Raw genomic sequence first — 21,113 nt, forward strand, 5'->3', positions numbered from 1 at the left:
TTACTTAGTCTGGCTGCCCTGGATTAGGAATCTGATCTCCAACCTCCTGGACATCCTGTTTGAGCCATCCTGGGAGAGGATGCTCACTCCCTCACAGTCAGCCAGGGGTCCGAAAGTACTTCGATGGGCTGAGCTGCAGTCTTCCTCCGTGAGGTTTTCTGCTCTTTGCTGGTAATCCTTCTGTCTCCTCCCTTTTCTAGTCTCTCCTTCCTGTCAGACATTTATATATGTGCAGAGAGCTCTTGTGCCCTCCCTCAGTTTTCTATCCTGCAGCTTGGACATCCTAAGTTACTTCTCTGCTCCCCATCTGCCTTGATTCCCTGCCTCCTCTTCCTTCTGCTCACTGGATTTCTGAGGTCAAGTGCCTCTGTCTCCTGATGAGACTGTCTCTTTTTCTGTCAGTGGTACCTCATCTTCTCAGTCATGCACGCTTGAGTGTTTGCCCTGCCTTCTTTCTTATCATCAAGCTGTTGGGAACTGGAGGGTATGTGTGCATTTTTACACGTTTTGTGAAGTTTTTGTCCTGGAGAAGTCCTGAGGCAGAAAGTGGAAATGTACATGGTGTAAGCTTGCCGTGGGTCATGCTTCAGGTCAGACTCTCTCCAGGAGAGTCTGTACTCATACTGAACTGCCCACTGCAGCTGAGGCGATGAGGTGTGGGCACCAAAGTGACTGCTGTACAAAATCTTTGCAAAGACACATTTCCCATTGCTCATGAGGTAAGTTTAAACTTCCTGTTTTGACACTCAAGGCTCTCTGTGATCTGGTTCAGTGCATTTGTCTGGCTCATCTCTTGCCTCTCCCTGAAGGACACTATATTCCAGCCATCCTGACAACAGTCCAGCCATTCCGAATGCACCGTGTTTTTCCTGGCAGAGCCTGATATACGTGAAGATGTCTGATTTGGTCCTGTTGGTAATGGGGGATCCATCAGCACTTCTAACAGCTGTGGAAGTGAGGGTAACATGAGTCAGTTAAAAGGTCAAGCTGGTCTGAGGTTGGAGGATGCAAAAGAAAAAAGGGAAGCACTAGGAGGCATTCAGTGTAGCTGGGGTTTATCCTGAGGACATGAGGGAACCATGACAGTGTCTTAAGCAGAGTGGTGAAGTCATCATGTTCACATGTCAGAGGACTCTGGCTGTAGGGTTAAGCATGGATTTGGGGGTGATGGACTTGGTGTTGGTGTGTGGGAAGGGTCAAGGATGATGTCTCAGTGTCTAGGCTGAGGAAATGGGTATACGGTGGTGCCATTCATTGATAGGGAGGTCAAGGAAGGAAGAACAGGTCGGGTGGGGATAGTGAATTAATTTAGTGCTGGATATTCTGAGTCTGAGACGTCTAAATGGAGTTTTCTGGAAGTCTGTCCAGTAGGGAGAACTCAGCTCAAGTTACAGATTTAGGGATCATTAAAGGGTATAAATGGTTAAGTCCAGAAAAAGTGTTATTGAGAGTGAAGAGGGCCTTGGGTCGAACTGCAAAGTACACTGGCTTTAAGAGACGAGAACCTGTAGAGAAGGCGAGGTCTGAGAGGGAGGGGAAGATGACTGGGGTGGGGTGGCATGGAAACCAAGGGAAGAGGCTGTTTCAGGGGCCTGATCAGCAGTCTCAAATACTGGAAGTCCAAATGAGATGAGGACAGAAGATTTTGTTGGCATTGGTAACAAGCAAGTAGTTGGTGATCATACGGGTAAGAGCAGCTTCTGTGGGTGGTGAGATCAGAAGCTGGTTGCAGTGGGTGAAAGAATGAATAGGAGTTAAGGAGGTGGAGACACATTCTGTTTTCAAAGAAGTTTGATAGTGTAGGAGAGGAAAGACTGTACCTTGAATGATGGTTAAGAAATAAATAGTGGAAGCATGTCTAAAAGTTAATATGAAGAATCCTGTCAAGAGGGTGATGTGGACCTTACAGGGGAGGGAGAGAATGATCCACTTTGTAGAGAGATGTCCGAGGAGGAAAGCAGGGATGGGAAGCTGAGTAGGCTTACCCAGGAGCAGGAACATCCCTGCCACAGTGACAGGAGGTGGGGAGGAGATGGAGACCAGTGCGGGTGCAGGGAGGAAGTGACGGAATTGGAAGGAGTTCCACCTGGTGATTTATTCCACTTCGAGAATAAAGCAGGTGTAGCAATCCAGGTTTGAGGAGAGTATAGAAGATTTAAATAGCTGCTTCGGGGAACCAGAGAGCTCCTGAGGGAGACCATGGGTTTCTAGGCAGTGTAGAGGGCTCTGCTGATTTTGGCGACCTTTCAATGTTCCTTCTACGCAGAAGTCATCTCCGTCGCATTATCTGTACCTCTCTCAGTGCACTTGTCAGTTTCTGACTTTGTACAGTTATTTGCGGGCTTCTCAGCTCTCCTGCTAGACTGTTGTCAGCTCCACAAAGGCGGGCTTTGTCTTTCTGTTACTCACAGCCCTGTGACATTGCGTGGCACATAGAAGGGGATCAAAAAACATTTGTAGAATAAGTAAGTGAGAGCGGCCTGACCCTGTGGAAGACAGCAGGGCACTTACTCTGTGATCTGGCGAATGTATATTTAGAAAGCAGGGATTTATCACGTATGTGCTGAGGGTGAGACACTAGCGGGAGATAAAGATTTAGGAGTCATTAGAGTTTATAAATGGCCAAGTTCAGAGAAATTTGACTCTGGTGCCCTACTCTCATTTACAGGCTCCAAAGTTCATCACACCCAGTTATTGAATTCCAGGGATCTTGGAGCTGCATTTTTGACCCTATCAGACACGACATCCTCTTTCATTAAAATCTATTTTATAACTTCCATTTTACTTTCTTGAGATGAAATTTGTTGATAACATACCTCATCTTTTACATATAACAAAAAAATTAATGCAATGTCCAAATGTAATGAAGACATAAAAGGAAATTCTTTTGCAATAAAAGAATACTTCTTTCAAGTTCAGATCTACGTAACCTAGAAGAGAGCTTCTCAAACTTTTATGTGCATCTGAATCACCTGGAGGTCCTATTAAATGCAGGCGGAGATTCAGTAGTTCCAGGGCGGGGCCCGAGAGCCTTCCTTCTAACAGGGGTGCTGGTACCTGTCATTGCTAGTGGGCTGTGTACCACCTCTGGGGTAGAAGTAGGATTCATAAGGAAGCACTTGGATGCTCTCCTCATCTTATAACAAGTATATTTGGATTTAAGAGAAGTAAAACGGCATTTAACTGAACACCAAAGACACTTTAGAGTGGTGTTTTGAAATAAGACATACAGATATCCCCTGCTTTTGGAAAGTTTGCTTTACGTCCCTTTGCTTTTATGAAAGACGTACATTAGTCCCTGTTTTTTCCCAACTGAAAGAAATCCAAAGAGGATTTTTCCTTTTATGAAAAAGGTAAAAAGCAGAAGTACTGGTGTGTGTTACAGAGGCAGTGCGCACCCCCAGCAGGCAGAGAGGTGCTGCCAGCTCCTTCCCTGGGAACTACACTAGGCATCTCAGTGTCAAGCCACCGTAGCTTTGAACTGTGTCTGGGAGCATCTGTGCTTTATGTCCGTTTATTTTGTGCATCTGGTAGCAAGATGTGTCCTTAGGTAATTGCTTCTTCACTTTATGCCATTTCAGCTTAGGAAAGGCTTCACAGGAACACTCTACTTTTGGATAATGAGGGGGAAACCTGTTTATGTAATCATCGTAGATGTGATAGTTTCAAAAGCCAGTTTATATGGCTGTGTCCTATTGGTGACTCAAATACATGATAGGTTTTTGGGAAATGGTAAGTAACCCTGTGAAGTTTTGGGAAAAACAAAGTAAATCATCCCCCAATTTCCAACTGTAGTTTTATTATTGGATAACTCAGTGTATATTAATACTGTGCAACGTAAAACACAATTAGGCTCTAGTCTCAGGAACCTGAGCATAGGTTTTTCACTTGCACCCATGTCTGGTGGGACCTCCAAGTCATGTGGGACACAGGACAATTCTTTGTTGTGACCATTGTCTCACGTGCTCTAGAATGAACAGCTGCATCTCTGCCCCGACCAGCAAATGCCAGTGGTGCTTCCTGATCATTGACACAACCCAAAAATGTTCCCTCAAGCTTCCCGACACTCCCACTGAGAACCACTGACCCAGAAGTACTGAGGAAGAAGAGCAACTGTGGGCAGAGGCTTCCAGAAGCTCACTGCATCAGAGCCCACTGCCGGGGCAGGAGGCTCATTTCCCTGGGAAGGAGCCGCAGCCAGGTTGCATCCACTAAGCCGAGTTTGCAAATCCATGAATGCTGAGCGGACACAAATGCTTTGGGCTCTGTATCGCAAAGGAGACAGAAACTACAGGCTTTTCCAAGATAAGACATCTTCATGATACTGCTTGAGACATACTGATACATCCGTCTAGGCACAGATTAGCACCAGGGATGTTTTTACTCCGTCAGTTGGGACCAAGTTTGCGGTCTTGCTCTTGCTCATCCTGGGGAAGAGGAAGAAGCAGGTGAGGGAGACCCGGCTCCTCCTGGCTGCCAGCTGCTGCTTCCGCGTCAGCCAGCACCACGACTCTTCACCCTCGGTCCTCTGCTTGTTCATTTGTTTGTGCTTTTGCTTTCGTGGTTTCCAGGGGCTCTTTCAGTTCTCGGCACCTCTTACGTACCCTTCTTTGTGCCTAGGATGTTCTGCTTTCTGACCCAGTTTAAGTGACCCTTCTTCAGGGAAGACTTCCTGGGCCCCCAAGACCAGGACCCAGGTGGTCCTTCCTTTCACATTCTCGTATCACCTTGAGCTTCTCCTTTATAGTTCCAACCATAATATCAACTACATAGTGATTTGTAACTAAAGTCTGCTTTCCCTTCTGGATGTGGACTAGTCCCATGTCCTAGCACAATGCCTGGCACCAAGCAGACACTCAGTACTTGTTTGATGAAGGCCTGCGAGTCAGAGCAAGGAGGTTTTATTTATTTATTTTTATAAATAATGACAAGTGTGTCGGCCAGGAGTGGATGATTGGATTATGCTAAGCTAGGAGATACAGCGGGGTGCAAGCGAGTTCTTCTGAAAGAAAGAAGGAATTCTGGAATGTGGAGAAGTTTACTGACAGCCATACAGCTGGCTGCGTGACTTTCGGCAATCCCATTGGGTGCAGTCTGGGTATATTACACATACAGTATCTGTCTGTTAGCTGCCTCTGAGCGCAGGAAAAGGAGATGTGCAGACAGAGGGAGAGCAGCTCCAGGGAACTCATGCAGAATTCCAGCAGGGGCAGATCAGCATATCTGCTGATGAATTGGAAGGACCACTTAGACTTTTGCCCCATAGAAAAATGAATTCATACGAAGGCAAAGCCCCCGCTTGCTTTCCAATGTCTGTTGTTTCTGGACTCTGGAGAAGTTTATTAAGTCCCTCCCCCTTCCTGTAAATGGGGACATTACAGACCTCAGCCACCAGCTAGGAGGACTAAGACATGGTGGTGGAGCCAGGCCTCTGTACACTGCAAAGTACTGCGCAGGCATTTCAGTTGCTGTTACTCTTTTTATGTCCTAAGCTGATGTCCCCACTACTGTTTGTGACACAGCCAGAACACGGAGACAGCCTGTGCAGCCATGCCCTGGGTCAGTGACTGCCTGCTGCAGCCCTTCACAGGCATCATGGAGGACCCACTGCGTGCCGCGAACTCCTCCGGGCCTGAGAATGCAGGAGAGACGAAGCAGAGCAGGCGGTGGTAAGTGCAGCGGGGCCAGGAAGGTGGGGTGAGGATGGAGATGGGTGGGGTTGTTTCAGTGCTGGCTGTCAGGGAAGTAGTGACAACTGAGTGGAGAAATGGGATGAAGTGAGCAGAGAGGAGCCATGCCGATGACGTATCAGGTATGTAGAAGGTTGTTACTCAATTTAATCTTTTCAATAATCCCGAAAGGCAGATATTTTTACGTAAGAGGAAACAGAAACATGGAGAAGTGAAGCAGAGCACCCAAGCTAACACAGCTGGGAGTGCAGGGAGTGGGCCACACCCTCCAGGTGCTTCCTGCATCCCCTTCTCACATTGCCCCTCTCTTGTCACCCTCACCTGTGTTATCCTGTCCTCCTCTTTCTCTCCCCACCATGAGTACAAGATTCTTTCTTCACCTTTGTGTGTGTGTGTGTTTCCCTTAAAAATGGGCAAAGAGGAGCAGCATGAAGAAAACTGGTAACTTGTGGTACACGTACTCTCACTGAGGAGGTCGATTTTAAACTAAAATGTGCACCTGCTTCTTTCCATCTCCCTGCCATCTTCCTGATTTGTGATTTGATTTGAATCAACAGAATATGGCAACAGTGACACGATGTCACTTCTGCACTTGAGTTACAGAGGGTTGTGACCTTTTCCTTGCCTGCTTGGCTTACATGCTTTGATGAACCTGGTTTCCATACTGGCGAGACCCACATGGCAAGGGGCCAGAGGTGGCCTCTGGTCACCATCCATCAAGGAATGCAGGCCCTCAGTTCACAGCCTTCAAGAAACTGAGGGTTTGGAACTGACTCAGAAACAGACCCTTCCCCAGACAAGCCTTCAGGGGAGACCACAACTCTGGGCTGACACCGTGGCTTCAGGCTTGTGGGAGGCTGTGAAAAAGGGGACCCAGCTAAGCCAAACATGATTTCTGACCCTCTTCAACTGTGAGCTAATAAGTGTGCGTTGCTTTAGGCTGCTAAGTTTTGAGGTAATATATTACAAAATAATAGATAACTGGTATACTATCTGAGCATTCATTCATAAATATTTGTTGAATAAATGAATGAATGAATGGCTTTGTTGTGCCCTGAGCATCCTGAGCAAGTTTGGAAAAGAAGGTGTCCAGAAGTAGCAAGATCAAGCCTGGAATCCCTGTAGCTCTCAGCTCTGGCGGGGCTTCCCCCACAGGCTGCACAGCCAGCTCTCTAAAGAAGGCCTGCTGGCATTCTGAAAAGCCAGTTTTAAGTAAGGCCTTACCTTTGACCTTACCTGTCCCAAGATACCACTCATCCTCCTAGGATCCAGTGGTCTCCTAACAAGATGAATTTCACAAGCCAACATGCCTCATTTCCAAGATAACATGACTTGTCCAGCTGCACAAACAGCCCCACCCTTTTCCTTGGTTATCAGTGAGGCTACCCTCATGTGATAATGCCCCGGAAATGAATAATTCATGGTTTATGAGTACACTTCATGAATATACAGGATGCCATATAAAATAACATAAATGTTCCCTAATAGAATTAATACACTTTCCGAGCAGTTCAGCTTGAGGCAATTATTGCACTTCCTGGGAGATACAAATTACTTTGCCCTCAGCCTCATGCCAAATAACACCCCTAAGACACACACTAATTACCCAGAAATACACTGCCTGCCATAGCTCATTGACTAATTGACGATCAGTTTAAAACTTCAGCAAAATATCTTAAAACTTAGGCATCGCATTTAGCAAGGAAACCAATTTTGTTTATCACCTCATTTTGGTCTCCCTCACTGGCAGACTTGAAGTGTGGTTTGTAAGTAATGACTGAGCAGGCTTATTATAATGATCAATGGTAAGAGAACAGCATTCCATCATACCATATAGTATTTCCATCTCTCTGCGATTCTGTTAAGAACAATTACCAATATTATATCCTTTAATACGATACAAAAATAGAATGCAACCGTGTACATAACATTTATTGCTAATGTGGTTGGCTAAACGCAGTGTACAGCTGTCACTGGCTCTTTTCTCTTGCACTTCTAAGATGTGGCCTTTCCGTGCTCTATGCCCTTTACATTCTGATCCAAGCACATGCACCCACTGAGTTCATGCTGTACCTACACACGATCCTCCTGCCTCAAAAATAAGTTCTGGGCAGAAGCCAAATCCTTAGGAATCAGTCTTCTTTATTTCCTTCCTATTTACAAATCACTGTTGGAGACCTAACTTCTTTTTGAAGCTGTCTGAGCCTATCTCTGCCCAAATCTTGTTTCTAATCACCTTGATTATTCCAAGAGCTGACATACTGCTGTAAACCTTTGTTCTGGATTTTCTAGGACAGTCTTGTCTTACAGGGAAAGTGCATCCAAATTTCAAACAATTGACTTATGGTTAAATGCCTGGGACCTGACCCATTCACACATGGGAGAGTGCTGTTGTGGGTGGTGCTGAACAAATCTGTAGATGGACATAGTTACAGGAGGGGCAGTCACTGTGGGATGGTTGGACCTGGATTTCATCTGGCCACAACCACAGAATATCCAAGCAGGGGCGGCTTGAACAATTAGGGAATTCTTTTTCTCACAGAACAAAACTTCCAAAGGCAAGAAGTCAGGGGCTGCTGTTGTGGCTCCATTGTTTTTCTCCACTTCCATCCTTTGCAGATGGCTGGTTGCCTCACACTCTGGAAATGACTGCTGCAGGGGACAAGGGGAGGGGTCTGCCCCAGCTGAGTCTAACACTTTTATCAGGAAAACACAAGCTCTGCTCTCAACCCTCATCAGCTTTCAGCTTAGGTCTCATTAGCTAGAAGTGTGTCACCGTGGCCACTTTGGCTACAAGGGAGGCCCAGAAGCAGTATTTAACTGGGCACAGTGCTGTCCCTAATTAATCATGGTTTCGTTAGCAAGGAGTAAGTGCATGCTGGAGTGGGGAATGAACAAGTCTGTCCTCCTGGGGAAGGTCTGAGCGGAGAGAGGGTATCTAAGCTGGCACATGAGGGATGGTAAGATTTAGGCAGGAGACAGAAGAGGAAAAGGGACCTCCGGTAGAGCTACAGTGAGGATAATTTTGGGAAAGGAAGTAATAGTTGCATGTCTAGGAGACTGTGAGAATGCTGATCCAGGAAAATTTCGTTCTGAGAAATTGGGAAAAAGTCAGCCCAGTGAGGCGTGTCCAGTTCCTGGCAGAACCTCCCACCCTTCCCACCTCAGCACATCCCCTCATGCTCACTCCCAGTGCCTGCTTGGTCAGATTCAAGTGGACTTTCTGATCAAAGAGAACAAAATCTTAAGGGGGTTCTGCTCCCTGCACTTTGATCTTTCCCCTAAGCCAGTTAGTCTCAATATTGGCTACACATTGGAATAACTTGGGGGAAATTTTAAAATCCCATTGCCAAGGTCATCCTCCAGACCAGTTAAGTCAGACCCTGGGGGAGGGGTCAGTGGTGTGCTGGTAAAAGTTTAATAACTGGCTTTAAAAAATACTCACATATATATGTCCATAGATTTATTATAAATTTTCCTGATATAAAGGAAGTATAACCTACAACTTACAAATGATAATAAAATATACAGTACTCTTTATTACAGAATGCTCTTAAGCCCATTGATTCTCAGATAATGCTTTCCTGTTTTTTTTTTCCCCGAACTCTTGTGTCTGGAGTTAACCTATGGCTGCAATTCAACTGTGATTTCACAAAATCAGACTGCAAATGAATGCTTGGTTACCATCCAAACTCAGCCATTGGCTCACGAGTATCGTTCCGACATGAATGTTGGTTGATATTTCATTCACACTGACAGATAAGATGAACATGAAAGGAAGATGTATGTTGGACCTTCACTTGTTCATTGGTGATGTGAGAGACTTCTTGGCTAATGTGGTCATAGCTTTCAAATCCTGGAAGAATATTTCCTCAAGTTTCTGTGCCATTCACAATGTAATGATTACAGATGGGATACACTTTTAAGTTTAATTTCTATTAACATCTTACCCATCACTTTCTTAGGTCTAGACAAGGAGCTGGCAAAGTTTTTCAGTCAAGAGCCAGATAGTAAATATTTTACATATTGTAGACCACAGACAGTCTCTTTCTTCTTTTCTTAATTATTTTTTTTTGAAAAATACAATCCTTTAAAAATGTAAAAATGTGGGTCATACAAAAACAGACTGTAGTCTGGATTTGGCTTGTGTGCTATAGTTTGCCAACCCCTGACCTAGACAATCAACACAACAAATCAAGCCCTGATTCAGAGTGTTTGCTCATTCCTGTGGTGTGAATATTCCCTAGGCCCTCATGGGGTTGGGGAGAGTTGCACAGCAGCACACCCTCACGTGGTGTTCCCATCATTCAGATGCGATGGACAGCCTCAAGAGCATGGGTGGTAATAAAATAATTAGAAAGCAATACATTCTGAGTATTTATTTTTACTACCTTTATTTTTAAATAAGATTTATTTGATTGTAAGCTTAAATAATCTAATTTTGAACAATGCTGTGTTTAACAACTGGCTTTGAAAGTTTAATAGTCTCTTGTGAGCTGGTGAGAAGTGGCTAGATGGGACCCAGTCATCTTTATATTTGGTTATTATTATTTTTAGTGTTTAAAAAAACAGACTTTTAACAGAGCAGTTTTAGGTTCACAGTAGTATTGAGCAGAAGACACAGACTTCTCATATACCTGCTGTCCCCGCACATGCATAGCCTCCCCCATTATCAACATCCCCCACCAGAGTGGTACATCTGTTACAGTTGATAAACCTACACTGACGCATCATTATCACCCACAGCCCATCGTTTACATATGGTTCACTCTTGGTTTATGCATTCTATGGGTTTAGAAAAATTTATAATGACATATATCCACCATTATAGTATCATACAGAGCAGTTTCACTGCCCTAGAAATCCTCTGTAGTCCACCTGTTCATCCCTCCCTGGCAACCACTGATTTTATTCTCTCCATAATTTTGCCTTTTTCAGAATATCATACATTTAGAATCATGTAGTATATAGTCTTTTCAGGTTGACTTCTTTCACTTAGAGGAAACTTAAATGCATATCATGATGTCTTTTTGTGGCTTGATAGCTCATTTCTTTTTAGTGCTGAATAATATTCCATTGTGTGGAATATACCATAGCAGCTTTACTTTTTTACCTCCCCTGACCAGAGATTTCAGTGTACAACTGCTGCTCCCAGTACATCTAGTCCCTTTACAACTGGAGTTAAAGGCCCAGGGTTGTGGTTTCTTTCAAACCTGTCAATAACATTTTTGGAAGCCTCTGATTAATCCTTAGAGGTTTCGCTGCCTACCGTAATAATAAACTTCTGCCTTGTCTCACCTGAGTTTCTGCTTCTCCATCAGTTCAACCAAGCCTCTGTGGTCTTCTGCTCTAATTAACCACCTGGCTACTTTTCTGCCTGAGCAAGCCATCAGCCTCAGGCTTAATTATATACTTGCAATTCTTGGGTTGCATTCCCTAGCCTTCCTCCTGCAACTGGTGCCTGGTGCACAGTTGGTGCACAAAAGATATTAGAAGAATGAGCCTTCCAAGGACAGCTCAGTTTCCATCATGGTTCCAAGGGCAGGCGAGGCAAGATTGTGAAGGGGTTTTGCTTGAGGCATTTGTCTGTTTGCTCTCAGATCCATCACCCACCTTCCCAGACTCTGAACTTCAAGATACAGAGCCCCTGCAGGCTTCAGTGTCAGCTGGCATCTGGGTAGTGCGCTCTGTGGAAGACTGGAGAGCAGCAGGGGAGAAGGAGCCAGGATATTCCTCTCCCTTTCCTCCTGCTTCGGGCAGCATCACCGCAGTGGCTCTGACCTCCTGGCACCAGGCCCTGCCCAGAAGTCCCCTGCTGTGATCCCAGCCCCACCAGGCAGACCTGGCTCCTGAGCTCCCCCCTTTGTCTCTCCAGCCCATGCGCTTCCTGCTGTGCTCATCTTTGGATTGTCTTACCATCCCCTTCACTTTTCATCTCTTCCAACATCTTTGTAACCACTCCCCTGTATTAAATTCCTTCTCTTGAGATCTTTTCTCAACAGTAGCTTGTCAGATGCAGCCTGGAATGCTTTGCTGAGGATTCTGGGCTTCATGCTTTATGGTGGTTAGTAGGACACCACTACCAGTTTTTGAGGAGAAAATGAATGTGATCAAATGTAAGAAATGAATGTTTTAGGAAGATTCACTTACCAGAGGTGGGGAGAATGGACTGGAGTTTCTATGGACTGCTTAGATGATTTGTAGATAGCCTCTAAGGAGTCTGAGAACACTTTACAACTGTACGCAAAATTTTGTGCATATGTATGTAAGTGATTTTTTTTTTCCTGAGGAGAGAACATGTACCTTTCATCAGATTCTCTATGAGGTTCCAAAATATGTTAAGAACTACTGGACTAGAGGTAGGAAGACCAGTTAGGAAGCTCAGTAATTCACTGTGTCAGTCAGGGTCCCTGCAGAAAACAGAAGTCACCTGAGATGTTTCCAGTGGTGACTTTAAAGAAGGGACTGTGTTTAGAAGTAGGGGCAGGCTTAGGTGAACAAACACATGGAGGGCACGTGGAGGTACCCAGAGACTAGCCACAGTGGGGAACTCCTAGTCCTGGAGACTAAAGGGCAAAGAGGAGGAAACCAACAGTACTGGATGCATGACAGCGGGAGCCTTGGAGGAGGGGCTTAGTGGAAGCAGGGATGCTGAAAGGGTCAGCCTCTTCAGAGAAGGTGAAACAAGCCGGGGGGTGAGGAAGGAAGGCACACTCTGCCTCTCTCCACCCACCCTTCGATTGATTGTTGTCAGCTCCTCTCCCTGGTCTCTAGGCACCAAGAGAGCCTGGATAGTGTGGTCTGTAGGGGCAGAGTCGGGCAGTAAGTGTGGGTGAATGGATGGAACAGGATAGGTTAGTGAAAATGGAGAATAACCAGCACGCAAAGAATATATTACCCAGAACTTCTAGAATTGTCCAGGAAGAGAATTGATATAAGGTCTTGTTTGGTAGCCCCGGGCACCATGACTCAGTGTGATTTGGGGATTCTGCTTTTCAGCAGACCCGTCTACGTTAACTTGGGTCTGCCCAGTAGTGCCAGATAAAAAGAAGCAAAATACGGAGGATCTGTTGCTCTCGTTAACTCTGTCCTTGCACTGCCTTTTACTGTCTCCTTGACACTGGAAGTCACAAGCGTCTCTGAGCCTCCCTGGTCCCCAGAGCCTGGAGGTTGCAGTTGATATTCTGTGTGGTGCCTTCTCCCTTGAAAATGTTATGAAGCTTTCAGGGGGTCTTTGGCTTCCTCCCTATGAAAGGCATCTATCAAACAGGTGAGCAGCCCTCCCCTGCCTGCCATCCTCTGCAGCGGTTCGAAGCCTGGGGAACAGCAAAGGTAACAGTCTCCTGGTCCCTCCAGGGAGCCCACTGGGCGCTTTAAGCATTTGATCAACGTTGGCTCTGCCGTTGGTTGATAGGACTTGCAGCGAAATGTTTTCATACACGTTGGAGTAGAAGTGTTGCCCAGGCTGAGAGAGCACTAACTTGGAGGTATGTTTGCAGTCTAGTCTGTATTCTAGAGAGACCTACTATCAAGAAACATCCAGCAACTCTGCGTCCTAGGCGGGTGGAGGGAGTTGAGGAGTGTTGCTGAAGGGAGCTCACTTTTGTAGGCATTTTGGAGATTTAAATTTATTAGCCCATGCAAATGATCTGTTCCACAAATGTAAAACAAAAGGACAAGAAAATGATCCCTGTGTCAACATCAGGATGTCTGACTTAAAATCCCGTTCAAATAACTCCCTAAAAATGATCAGACACTGAATACATTATTTTTCTGACTTTGACAAAACCAGTCTGCACAAAGCAGCAGCCCCAAGAGGTTAGGGATAAACCAACCACGTTAAAACTTCAGCATTTTCATGTCACTCACAGATTTTCTTAAGGGCCAAGTCACTGTTTAAGGACTAATGTGTTTGGAGAGGGGAAAAAAATCGCACTGTGTTATTAGGCAGAATCCCCTTTATATACAGGGATTGGATCAGTTTGACCCTGATTGTGTTGCCTTCTTTATTGTCCTACTTCAAACACAGGGCCCTGGGCATCATCTTAAGGAAGGGCTGATTGAACTGTCGGCCTGACACTTGTCAGCTGTGGATAATACGGGTTTCAGTCCGTCATGCTCACACGTAAATGAACCATGACAGAGATAGACTGTTGAATAGAAAAAGCAGTTTTACTGTGGATAACCTTTCTTGAATAAATGCAATCAATAATAAAGCTGAAAAAGAGGACATGTACCTTAGGAAAGCAGTGACGTTCAGAACCAAAAGGTTATTATCTTTTGGGGCCATCAAAAATTGCCCATTATCAAAGCATGTGATTGAGAGAAAAGGAAAAAGTACTATGATTATAATAAAAATGATGGCAGTTGAGTCCATGCAGTCTTCAATATAATATCACATAACAAAACCCAGTTACAGCTCACTAGGATTAAAAAGGAGGCATTGTTTGTGTACCAAATGGAATCCACAATTGTTCTTAGAAAATGGTGGCGCACATCTTAATTAAAACAGCAGAAAAAGAATCTGAAACTCCTTATTTCTCTGAAACATTTCTCTTTTTTTATTTGAAAAAAAAAAAAGAGCTCCCAGTAGAAATTGTAGAAACTCTACATTTCAATCAACACAGTCCAAAGAATGATTTGAATTTACAGGCCTGTAATTGGAACAAATTGGAAACAAAAGAAGAGCTCATTTAAGCCACGTGATGTGGCCACAGTGCTGCTATGTACAGTATGCTAGGGAAAAAAATCATGTTTCTTTAAAGCAAAGCTAACTCCACTGCAGGCTCTAAGCAATTTGCATAAATGTCTCTACCATGATTTTTTTTAATTTATGGGCCCTAAGTTTCTAATTAAATACTAATTAATACTATCACCAGAATTGTCTCCCATCCCCAGCTCTTCATAGCTTTGTCACTTTGATTAATGCACAGTCATTTATTAACTTATTTAACAAGCCGGGGTGCCTCATGACAAACTAGATTAAATTATCCGCATAACAGTCTCATTACTGAAAAAAAAAGAGTTTTAAACTTAATAAAAATTATCCTCAATAATGTTAAAGCTTTTTCACTGCACCCTTAAAAGATAGAAATAGGTTTCTTCTTTGATTTATAATATATGGAGTTGTATAAAGCATCCATTAATAAAATTTATAAGTTCATTTAAGCTTGCACATTAGAGTAGTGCTGTAGCCTTGGGTGCTTATTATTTAACTTTTGCTGTAGTTATGAAGATAATTAATGTCCTGACCAGACAGGGACTAAAATACCCACTAGAATGAGATAATTAGAGACATAAATAATGTTTAGGTTCTTGTGTGCTGCTTTTTAAATTAATTGTTTTGTTTTCCACCCAAACTTGAGGAGGAAGAAAATAAGAGTTTACCGAGGAACTATACAGTGAAGGTGACATGTTTGTTTCCGTGGATCCGCAAGTGCTGTGAAGCCTCCCAGTGTCTGGGCTGGAGGAGGGAGTCGGGGAGGGGAGCCAGAGGAGCCAGGGGAGCCCACGTTTCTGGGGAAACGTTGGGCCCTCGTTGCTCTCTGGCTCCCTCTAGTGGCCAGGTCCTGGTGGCAAGCGCACTTTATAGGAACGCCTGCTGTTCAGTGGCCCTGGCAGCCGGTAGCCAAAGGGGTGAGTCAGACCTGAGAACCGTCTCTTCATTACGTTGTGGGGTAAGTGTCTCATCTTAGTCAGGCTCTGAGGAGGTGGAGAGCCCCAGAGGGAGCTGTACCGGCCTATGGCAGCAAGTCTTTTCATGCTGACGCGGCAGAATGCAGGAAGCTGTGGCTCAGGCCCTGCTGGTCTCAGAACAAATGTGTGTAAATCCGTTAAAACAGACGTGGAGCGCAGACTCCTGGTAGGGCTGTGTGTTACAGTAGATACTCAGCATGTTCCCAGGGCGTGTTATCCTCTCGTTTGCAGTTTCTTGCTGAAGTAGCACCCTCGTTAAGGTCCCCAGGTAATCTGGTGCGTCCGCTCGTGGGAAAGGGTGTGCGTCCTTTTTAGCCTGTGGTGACCTGAGCCTCTGGGAGGGCTGCTGGAAAGAGGCAGCAGCTCCTTGGTCACACACAGGGAGCTGACACCCTGAACGGGGAACACTCTGCCATCTCCAGAGCCCTTTGACATGCATCGTTTTAGCCAGGCCGCAGTCCTGTGGGACCGTTAGTATGGGTGCGGGGGAGCCACCCTGTGCCTTGGAGTCACAAGCCGCCTGCTTGGCTGCTTCCTCCCTGGGAGGAGCACCTGGCTCCTTTTCTTTTGGTTTCCGATCTCCTTCCTGCGTATTTCTGCGCCTCACCTCCACCTCTTCGCTCTCACACCCTCCCTCTCCCTCTCACCTTTCCTTTTCATCCTTGATTCAGAGCACGGGTAGCAATAACTCTATTTGTTCACGTAGGAAAATAGCTTATTCCTCAGAGCTGCATGGGGACCGGTGCCACGGAAATTCTGTGGGCGGAAGAATGGTTCAGGGAGTTTTCTTTGAGTTTTAAGTGCTTCATGGTCATGGCCATCCATGGTCATCTCAAATTCACACCCCGTCCCCGGGACGTGAGTAGGTGGCATACGTCTTTATTACTTGTAACTCTTGCTTAGCGCTGATTGACGTTTCCATCTTTGTCAGTCTAGTAGTAGAGACTTATTTGTAGATGGGTGCTTTGGCTAAAAATAGATCAACATTAGGCCAAATCTCAGCTCCCCGATTTACTTGGTTTCCTCCTGGCAACTTTATTTGAGTTCAGCGTGTTAAGTACCCGGCTTGCCCAGTATGCATTTTGGACAGGCCACGTTAGCGTCAGTGTGGCCTCTGGGAACCACGTGAGGGGATGTCGTGGATGAAAGCCAAGCGCAGTAAGGGAGGCGCTCATGGTCAGCGTAGGAAGGTGAGAGTGCAGGGGGCCTCCTTCCTGCCCGAGTCCTTCCATTTGAGTCCCCTCTGGCTTCGTCGTGGCGGCCTGAGGAGTGGAGGGGCAGACAGGTTGGTGGCGCGATGGAGAGGGGCTGCAGGTTAATGAGGTGTCGTTGGGGAGAACAGAGGAGAAGTAACTGTGTTCCAGTGGTTCTCAGACTTTAAGGAGCAAAACAATGTTGGCATGCAGATTTCTCGGCTTCCATTGCAGAGTTTCTCGTTCAATCTGTCTGAGACCAGGATTCTGTGTTTTTATTAGGCCTTAAGTGACTCTGATGCTGGGGGTCAGTCCATGGACCACTGACTACAAAAAGCTGCACTAGGAAGGGAAGAAAAAGATGGAAGAACTGACAGGAGGTGAGGGAGTTTTGTCTGAATCATCTTTCCCTCACCTTGGGAAGTGCAGTAGCTGTCATGTGTCCTTCTACAGACACTGGTACCTGGGATGCATCTCTGGGGGGGAGCAGGGGTCGGGGGTGGGGCAGAGAATGCAAGAGAGGAGAGTTTGCCCACAGCACATCTCCTTGGCTCACACTGTCACCTCTCCTATGTGCCGGCTCCGGCAGCAGTGCTTAAGTCCCCGTCATTATTGCTTCTGTAAGACTTGTCCCCCTCCCGCCAACATCTTCCCCCTGATAGCCAAGGGACTCCTTCTGTGAGGGGCAGGTGGAAGGAAATGGAGGTGCCCCTGGCCCAGACTGCTCCAAGCATGTGGGTAAAGAGAAGGTTGTCTGGAGGGGCTCTATTGCCTGTCTCCAGAGCAAGCCCCTAGAACAGTCAAGATGTGAAATGGGCTTTAATTACACTCCTTCAGGCACACGTGGCCTAATTAGAGTTGGGTTGGCTGTGGGTGTCTGGCTTCTGACGGCCTCATCTATTGCTGGGGTCACAGCAGACAGACAGGTGCTGTGGGGGCCAGTGACCCTCACGGAGCTTCAGAACCAAGCCCGTGCCCTCCTAGGACCCTGAGACTGATTGTGCTTTCTCTGTGGGCTTTTCGCACCTTTGCACCAACGCAGCCAGAGTGATGGAGGTGTCACGTGTGTGCACAATGCAATACAGCAAACACTGGGGATCACCTGCCAGTGCCAGACACTGTCCTCGGTGCTGGTGGTACAAAGAGGAAGGAAATTTTCTTGCCAATAGGCTTGACTTTACCCCTTGAGGTGCTCAGTGACTTTGCCCCGAGAGAAGGGTGAGTCCAGAGAGGTTACCTGGGACCCAGATGGACCCCCAGCATCATTTCGCCACCTCACAGAGAACAGGACACTCAGGCTGAGTGGGTTCAGGGTTGGTTTCTCAGAGTGGATGTGACAGAGGGGAGAGAGAGTGATGGGGGTTAGAGCTGTGGTTCCCAAACTGGGGTGTGTGTGCCTCCAGGGGCTGTGTGAGATGACCCACTGGGAATGCACAGAGAATACTGATGTTCTTACTATATTGGCCTTTTCAAATCTTACTGTTTATGCCTGTCTATGTTTGTGGTATGTTTTAAAATGAAGAAAATGTCCTTCCAGTAGTAAAATGTATGCAATTTATGAATGAATGAATGAGTGAGTGAATGTCAGAGATGTGTGCTTGATTATTTTTCTTGTTTCACTGTTGGATGTGCCTTATAAAATAAATTTGTGACCCTTGATTTAGAGTATTGTCAAAAGAGTGGTTGAAGTTCTGGGCCCTAGAGTCTAGTTTAGAAGGGGAAGGAAGCCAGACCACGAGGGAGCTGAGAGAATGGGGGAAGATGAAAAGAATGGGGCACAGAGGATGGAGGATACCTCAGGTGAGACAATGCTAGGTGATCCCAAAGTCAGGCTTGTACCCAGGGGAGGGAGGGGACAGAGAGGAGGGAGGGCCGCTGCACTGGATGTGTTGTCCACATGGATATTAAAATGCCTGAGTTGATGGCAAGCTCTGGTATAGAAGAGAAGGTGGTGAGCCACCTAAGATGCCAGTGGGAGGTCTAGGGTAGTGGCAGTAAACGGGTGGCATAGGAGAGAAGGAGGGATTTACCTGAAGGCAGAAGAGCACTGGTATCCCTGAGGGGCAAGGCAAGCAGGACTCCGGTCCTCCCTCTCTGGGCCCAGGGAGTCTGGGAGGAGTGGGGTGGGCAGCGAGTGGGCGAAAGCGCCAGGCTCCAAAGGGAACAGGAAGAGGAAGGAAGCCCCCTCACCTCCAGGCTAAAGTTGAGGGGAGGTTCTCACCTTGGAACAGAGGTTCCAGAGGGCACTGGAAAAGCTCTGGGATGAGAGGTGCATTGGGAGTAGGTGCTGGAGGAGAGGGTGAGAGCAGGCTGGAGGTGAGCCTGGTGGGTAGAGGGAGCACCGCCTGCGCTCAAGGCTCACCCTTCCCCACCGTGGATGGTGGGTTGTGGAATAAATTTCGTAAGCATAGCTGACTTTTTCTTTTTAAAGGAACATGCAAGTGTCTTTTTATTCAAAAACACAAAACGTGTTCTATGTGGGCGTGCAGTGTCAGCCGTAAACCATCATGCACTTTGTTACCTGAAACCCCCTAACTGAAACCGATAACCTTTTCTTTGGTCTTTTTTTTCCCCCAAGTGATTTCTTCTCTGAGGTTATTGGTGAGAAACACAGCTCTGACTTCCTGTAACAGCTCATTAATAGTGATAACGCACTATTTTAGGAATTAGAACAGGCCACTTCCACGCCACCTTCGCCCACTCTACCCACGCCCCGGTCCTCCTCCTCTGCAGGATCTTTGTGACAACTTCTGCTCTGTTTCCCACGGCAGTAGCAGCCACGAAGCAGCCCTTGGTAACTAGCGGTGCCAGGGCTGCCGTATCTCCCAGCACAGCTTCACAACCAGCTTCTGAATGGCTTTGCCTAACGCTTCAGCTGTCACGGATCCTTCTAACTGACTCTTGGCAAGGTCACTGCAGACATTTTGAACATTTTCACAAATAGTTTCTATATCAGTTTTAACAATCTTTATTGGATTTAGTGAATCCAAAGCTGGAAACCACTGAAACCAAGCCTAACCATCTCCTAGAGAGATGCCTTCTTCAAAAGCAGCCGGGGCAGCTCCGAGTATACCTGGAACTCTCTCTTCTCATTCTCTCTACCTCACTTGCCCCACCAGCCTTCAGCATGGCTGTTGTAGCTGAACATATTACCATATGTTCATTCAATTATTCCTCTTCATACTCACTAACAGCAACCTTTCTTGAATATGTTTTTCAATTTGTAACTGACCACCTTTCCCTTTCAAGAGCATGGAGTCATCTTTGACCTCAATGACTTCTGCTTTTCTGAGGCTGAATCTCTTCAAGATTTAAGGTCAACCTCTCCTCTCTAAACACCTGCAAATGCATTTAAAACTGAGTCAGTTCCAAAATATAGTTTTTCTTTATTATGCCAAATTTATTCATAATACATTATGCAGGTGTTTTGATGAGAATCCAGAAACATCTTGAGACACCATATTTCTCTGAAATGTGAGAATTTAAGACCATTGCTGTTCCAGGACCAGTCTTGTGAATAGAGCTTCTTATTGCATTCATTTGCATTATTCTGTTCATTTCTCAGAACTCTGTCAGTTAACAACAGCTTGCTCTTGCAGTTGAGATAGCAGAACCCAGAGAAAATTCACCCCAAGTCACACTTGGAAGATGGGGGAGCCAGGACTAGACCCAGTGTTCTCTCTACTAGATCATTCTGTCTTTCAGAATTAAGGACAGATCAGACAGTAAGATCACTCCTGATTGGATGCCTGACAGGTTAGAGCTGGAAGGAACCCCTCTCTGTCTCTAATTCAACCCCACCTTCCTAGACATTCAGTAGATGTATCTAATTAGGAAAAATGCAAATTATTTGACTGTGTATCTATAAATATTATCCCTGGAAAGAAAGGGAACATTTGGTAAATGTGAAGAAAATATGGGGGAAATTTGCATGTTATCCTTGTGTGGGGGCCATGTTAGTCTTCTCTGTGTTTTAGTATACACGCTGCCAAGCAATCTCCAGAATCTTTTAAAATGAATGTACTACAATAGAAAATACCACAGTGTGTCACATACAGTTAAGATAAGTATTGTTTTGTGAGACTTTTGTGTCAGTTGTATACATGTACAGATATTGTGGGTCATGATGTAAAATCTATTCCATACAGTGGATTGTGCTAACAAATGTTGGAAAGCCACAGTGGAATGGTGGAAAGACCATTAGAGTAGGTTCAGTTAATTGATTCGTGTCATTACTCTGCCAGCAACCACCTGCCTGAGCTTGGCCAAGGAACTTAAATGCTCTGGGCTCCGATTTCCTTATCTTTAAAATGAGCAGGTTGAACTAGATGTTTCTGAGATCGCTTCCTCTCAGATTGTATCATTCTGGTGATTCTTTCATGGCATCCATGAAACACAAAAGCCAGTTGAGAAAGGAGGGTGGAGAGAGGAGGCTGGAGCAGAAAGGCATCATTAGCCAGGTGCAGTCACCTGACTTTGCCCCACTGCAGCTGCTACCCTTGTGCTTATTCTTGCTGCTTGTCATCTTGCTGGT

At 45.8% G+C, this 21,113-nt stretch overlaps 1 long non-coding RNA gene across 2 annotated transcripts in view; it reads left to right on the forward strand.

Moving 5' to 3' along the window:
- The first annotated feature begins 3,763 nt into the window (after positions 1–3,763).
- LOC135319681 (uncharacterized) overlaps positions 3,764–21,113 on the forward strand; it is a 194,722-nt gene continuing 177,372 nt past the window's right edge. The window contains exons 1-2 of one of the 2 annotated variants that reach the window (XR_010378492.1): positions 3,764–4,448; positions 5,523–5,669. This is a non-coding gene — a long non-coding RNA (uncharacterized LOC135319681). Of the gene's footprint in view, positions 4,449–5,522; positions 5,670–15,274; positions 15,368–21,113 lie in introns of those variants that run through there. The other variant, XR_010378491.1, reaches the window with a different exon arrangement.

This window comes from Camelus dromedarius, chromosome 3 (assembly GCF_036321535.1).
Source record: "Camelus dromedarius isolate mCamDro1 chromosome 3, mCamDro1.pat, whole genome shotgun sequence".
NCBI lineage: Eukaryota > Metazoa > Chordata > Mammalia > Artiodactyla > Camelidae > Camelus > Camelus dromedarius.